A 6965-nucleotide genomic window follows, 5' to 3' on the forward strand; every position below is an offset into this window, starting at 1 on the left:
GAATCTGACTGGGTCAGCTGTTGGCCGCCGCCCGGGCCCTCGTGGTTCGTCTAGCCCATCATTGCAATTCGTCGTCGGGATCGATGATATGATGAGAACAGGTGTCGTTCGTGATCGTCGGTGTTGGTTGATGCCGGCACCCACGGGTTAGCAACGTGAATAATGCCGCGTGGTGTGGTTGACAGCGTGCAGGTGAGATTTTGAACGCAGAATGTTGGTGATGACTAAAGCCGTTGAAGGCAAAAAACTGAGTGATGAGAGGCCGATCCGGCTTGGCCTGCGACGGAGCTTCTTGCTCTTGTTGAAGTAGTGGGGTAGGTCAGTGTCGTATAATAAAGGGAATTGTACAATAATCGGACTTGGTGACAGTTTGCTCTGCCGGTGTCATGACTAAATAAATATGTATACATCTAAGTTTACAGCAGTTAATTTCTTATAACAATAAATAAAAAATAAATGAAAAATAATTAAATCTATGGCTGTTTAGAATATAATAAATTCTTATTATACCAGCTGGTAGTTGAATTATGTATTTTAATCAATGCATTGATGTTGCTACATGTTGGGGGATACATTGTTTTTGTACTGTGTAGTAGTTAAACGGTCAGGTGCATGTTTAAACCAGCTTTGAATCGCAGGTTTGACATGATTCTCAGTGGCTGATTCATAAAAGACTGACAACATCTGTATGTGAATAAAATAAAAAAAGATTGATGAAAGTAATTCACATATAGGTACATAATATGCACATGTAATTTCAATTTCCTATATGTGCAATTGTATAGAATATTAGTATTCTACAAAATAAGTTTGGATATCAAACACGGTTGTAAAGAGCATAAGTAAAAATTTAGGTTCGGCTGACAGCGGCTACTACCAATGTCTATGGAAATTTAATACTCAAGTAATGAGATCGAAGGAATCTGAGAAATTAGTATCAGTTGCTGCTATTTGATCAAACAGAATATATTTTTTGTTGAATGTATAATAATATAATGTAATAGGGTTAGTATAATAAATATTTATTTTTGATAGATTAATACACAGACCTAGTAATACTTTAAAATAGTTTGTACTGGCAAAACATGTTTTTTTTCCTTTATGACCAGTAAGTGTAATAAACCTTGATATTTCATTGCTCAAAAGTTTTATAAGAATATGACGTGTAACATCATTAATGCTTGATCCACCATACATTGATAGTTTCTTTTTCTGAAAATGTATTTAATCTTATAAGTAATAATTTGATAAACATATTATTATTGTGCATGAACACTATATGCATACAAAATAATATTTACCATAAGACTGTAGTATGCCTTATTGTTTAAAATGTCATTAATATGATTAAATTGTGTTAATTCTTTTAAAGGAAAATTGTCATTGAAGTGTATTTCAAATTCATCAATTTGTGTTGATGTAATATTCTGTAGGCAGTTATCAACTGAACGATAATTTGTTAGTAATTTTTCCAACTTGTTTAGAATGGTATTTTGATTCAACAACAGTTTTTGAACCTTTACCTTCACTTCAGCTAAACTTAACACAAAGATACCCAGAGGGTGACCTAGACAAAGATTCACAGATAGAGTAAAGGAAGATCTAAGGATATTGCAGTAACTAACCTCTCATGGGAGTAAGAAATGCAGAAGAAACCACAAAACAAAGTGGGAAGAACGGAGGCAGTATGTTCAGGCAAAGAACCTAAAAGCCTATATAATTATATTATATTAGCTGAAGAAGAACTACCTTAGGTAGTACCTACATTAATAATATCTTATACCTATAATATTATTTAACTCATAGGTATTATCTTACCTTAAATTGTCCATTTTAATACTTCACTAGTTCACTGTCCTATTATTATAAAGTCTTGCTTAGTTTATAATAATTTTGTTGTGCTATGGCGATCACGATGCACCGGCTAATAAATATATTATATAAACTTGGTAAAAACTATTAACTAAGTAATATTTTTGTTGTGGTGGCGTGTGAAGTGAGGGAAATATTATCATCGTAATATGAATAACGCGTCTTCCATTGACGACTAACCACGGATCGCGGGGTAACCGTGTTTATTGTATTAATAGAAAACTATTCGAAATTACGACACTGTCAGACGACGTACGAGCCACGGTCGAATTCAGGGTACTAACAATATATATTTTATTATAATAGGTATTATTATATAATTCATTGATAAAAGTATAAACGCAAAATTTATAACATCAGCCTGCAGCCTGCTGCAGCAGTACAATAATGAAATTATTATATTTAGATGTAAAATGTTATTATATTTCGAACGGTCTGTGGACGTCCAATGTAGTTCCAATTAAAAGTGATTAGGATTATATATATATTTTCCAGTCTGGAAAAATAAATAAAACCGTGTAATATTACATTATATAATTGTAAATTTTGAGGGATATTGAATGGACGTACATAGGGAATCCACCTGGGCTGTTTCCAGTCAGGAAGCAAACGGGAAGTTCCCGTGGACGTCATGTGTTGTTAGGGTAGATTATAACAAATTAACAATATTATTATACTTGCAGAATAATAATTTTATCAGTCAATATAATTGTTGAATGAGGGATAAGGATTTAATATATTTTTATTGTAGGTATTTAAATTACTTTCTTTTTGTATTTTCATACAGTTTTCAGAAATGTAAATACGAATGTATTTAGCAGTGAAGATTTGCCATTGCAATTTCCTTACCAAAACACCGACAATGAATATAATATAGGTATGTTAATTATAATATTATGTCTTGATATTTTAATTTACTATAACTTATTAATACATTAAGGTATTATAGAAAAATTTGATCCATAGGTGCCTATTATATTTTTATTTTTTTTAGAAAAATCCTATAACTTACTATACTATGTTATTAAATATTAACTTTCTATTATTAATAAAAATAATACTAAGCACCACGTTAATTATTTTGCATGGATAGAAAATTCATCATCATCATCATCATCAATATTCGATGATTCAGATGCTGACCAAACCTATAATCCATTCTTAAAACAGAAAACTACAGAAGTGTGTAGCAATAATAGTCCAGACTGTATAGAGGCATCCATCAATTCGTTTGGTAATTTACATATTCTCTATAGTATAATATACTATAGATAGTATACTATATACTATAATATACTATATATATACTATACTAACTACTAAGTACAATGTACATAAATATACTATATATATACTATACTAACTACTAAGTACAATGTACATAAAATCTACTTCAATAGTATTATAAACAAAGACACTATATTTCTAATTTAGATTTTTTATCCAAATGTAATGAGGTAATAACTGAGTCATCTCAAAATCTTGATTCTACTAAAAATATTCAAGCTGAAGTAAATATAAATGCATGTAGAAAACTTTCATATTTTACGAATGAAGATTGCGCGAAGAGAAGTTTTGATGAGGTATCATGTAGTTACTCTCTAGGTAATGTACAATTTTAACATGGTTCGAGATTATAAACAGTACAATAATTATTAACTAATTAAAAATTGTATGTCAACAGATACAATTTATTTGACTAACCAACCATCTACATCATATCAAGTAGCAGATATGATTGAAAACAATCCCAACAGTTTATCATTACAAAGCAATGAGTCAACTGCAAACAACCAAAATATTATACATGATGATGGTAATGAAATTGGTCAAGTTGTACGTAGTAAGAACAAACGATACAAAAAAGGTAAACGTAATTTTATGAGTAATTGTAAAAATCTTGGTGATGAATATGAAGACAGAAATGGGAAACAGAAGCCAAAAAAAGTATTTATAGGACTATCAAATTGTGTTGTAAAAAAAATTGTTTTAATCTTTGCCCTGAAGATATACAAAAATTAATATTTGAAGAGTTCTACGGATTAGGAAACTTAGGAGCACAAGATCAAACATTAATGGATGGCATTCAAATAGAAGAAAAGAAAAGGGCAATTACATTTACTAGAAAATCAGCACCTAGAACTACCCATAATAGGCTTATAACTGTCATGTATAATCTACAAGTAAATGGTAAAATGTTGAATGTGTGTAAAAAAATGTTCCAAAATGTTTATGGTATAGGACGTGGAAGACTAGATGTGATCATTAATAAATATATATCATTAATAAATCTGGGAAAGGTAAATCACAAAATTTTCAACAGGAAGAAAGAGTAAAAATTTTGAATCATATTCAAAGTTTTCCTGCTTTTGAAAGCCACTATTCAAGAAAAAATACTAGTCGTTTATATTTATCACATAATTTAAACATTAAAAAAATGTTTGATCTGTACAAAGAACAATGTTCTAAAAATGGTGAAAATTGTCCATCAAATTGGCTGTATAGAAGTGTTTTTGCAGAAACAGGACTTAAGTTTAAGTTACCATCTGTTGATACTTGTAAGACTTGCGATGAATACAATATTAAATCAAAACATTCTAGTGGTGAAGAACTACAACTTTTAAATACCATTAATCAAAATCACAAAGATATGGTAGATGCAGCATATAAAGCAAAACAAGAAGATAAAAAACTATTAAGTTCTATTCCTAATCTTAAAGTTATCGTTTTTGATTTGCAGCAATGCTTGCCCACTCCAGATTTGAAAACAAATGTAGTTTTCTACAAACGTCAACTTTGGACTTACAATGAAACTATACGAGATATTGGTCTTAAAGAAACATATTGTTATATGTGGCACGAAGCTTTGGCTGGACGTGGATCAAACCAAATTGCTTCAATTTTGTATAAATATATTTTAGAAAAAATACCTAATTCAATTACTCATTTGGTAACATATTCTGATACTTGTGCTGGACAAAATCGTAACATAAATGTAGCAGTTATGTTTATGTTGGCTATTCAAAATCACCCCTCTTTGGAGATCATTGATCAAAAATTCCTTGTCCCAGGTCATACACACTTAGAATGTGATACTGATCATGCAAGAATAGAAAAAGCTAAAAAATTATCTGATTCTGAAATATCCATACCCATAGACTGGTACAATTTTGTGAGAAATGTAAGAGGCAAAATACCTTTTAAAGTAGTTGAAATGGAAATGGACAATTTCAAATCATTTTCAGCTCTGTTATCAAGTTCTTTTATTAAAAGAAACTTGGATGTGAATAAAGAAAAAGTAAATTGGTTGAAAATTACATGGTTACGATATGATAAGAATTTTGGCACTATTAAATTCAAAACTACACTAGACCCTGATGCCCCATTCCGCATTTTAGATTTAAAAAAAACAACTGGTAAAACAAGAGCTGGAAGAGAGACTATAAGTGCATCACAACTGGTAATTCCACAGACTTACAATAAACCAAATCCGATTGATTTTGAGAAAAAGAAAGATCTCCTTAGTCTACTACCATTGATAGATCCATTATATCATCCGTTTTACTATGGACTCAAAACCAAGTCCAAACAAGCAGCTGAAAACTTAAATTAAAGTTCATCAGATGATGAATAATTTTTAATTATTTAACTTTTTATGAGTAGGTTACATTTTAAATTGTTAATATTATATTATTATTATTTTGTTTAATTATTTATATAATATGTTATTTTTTAAGTCTAAAGATACAAATAATTTATTTTAAATTACTAACCATTTTTTATGAGTACCTAGGTTACATTTTTAATAATATTGTTAATTATTTTTTTTAAAAACTACAAATGTGGAGTATCTACTATATTAATTTATTACAAGTCTTGAGTTTTTATTTTATTTTTTATTTACATAGTATGTTATTTTCTAAGTCTGAACTCTAAAAAATTGAGATTTTAAAGCAATGATAATATCATAATAATTTTTTTTCAAATGTTTAGAAAATATAAATTTTTCGTCAAAATATGTTATGTTATTAATTTATGTAAAAGAAAAAATGACTAAATATGATAACTGCATTTTAAATTCTTAATGTTACTAAAAATTATAGAGAATATTATTTTTTTTCTATTATCAGTTATTTATATGAATATTGCACATGCATATTGCACATATATATGGTTAGACAACAATAAACAATGAAAAAAACACTCATAAAGTAGAATTTTTGTATTTTGATAATTGTTGATTTTTTAAAATCGTTCTCCTGTAAAGTAGTCATTTTGCACATATCATGTTTTGGCTCTCAACCACAGAGTTGATACCGGTTGGTTTGTGGAGTGGTGGGGTGCGGGGGACAACTTTAGCGTCGTGAAACGCGCTAGCCATGACAAAATAAATAGGTATGTCAGCAATATTACCGGTTTAGACACAAATTCCGCCCTCCGCCCAACCATGTACTGTGACGTAAGCATTTCTCCGGTTCTCATTGGTCCACCGCCGTCACTGCCGCAATTGCCGCCGCCGACGAAGACTCCACCACCACTACACCGCTCAGCCTATTGGAGAAATGCTTACGTCACAGATATTATGCGTATCACGAGTTGCTGACATACGTATTTATTTTGTCATGGCGCCAGCGTCATCTAACGTCATATTGTGACGAACGCCCATGCAACACACAACCCGAGCGCACAGAAAAACATAGTTTTCTTATAACAAAGTATTATTTTGCATTTTAACTTTTAGTTTTCGCGTGTTGTGTTCTGCGTTGGGCGCTTTTCATACCGGTGAGTTTAAAATACATAATAATACGTATAAAGTTTGTATAGCTCGCGTACCTACTGGTTTATTCATGACATTGTACGTACACGAGCTGGTGTAAGATGCGTTTCCGTACACACGATATTGTTTATTACTATATACACGCCATTTCCACCTTCGCGCGTTTCGTGTTCAATGTTAATACGACATTTGTATTTCCGCTTGCCGTGTTCATATCCGCGGACATAGACTTAAACGCCTACGTGCATAAAAAGCTTTTAACGACGCTTTTTTCAGTTCCCAATATTACAAGACCATATTGTATGTGCGGACGTCA

The sequence above is a fragment of the Acyrthosiphon pisum genome, chromosome A1 (genome assembly GCF_005508785.2).
Source record: "Acyrthosiphon pisum isolate AL4f chromosome A1, pea_aphid_22Mar2018_4r6ur, whole genome shotgun sequence".
NCBI lineage: Eukaryota > Metazoa > Arthropoda > Insecta > Hemiptera > Aphididae > Acyrthosiphon > Acyrthosiphon pisum.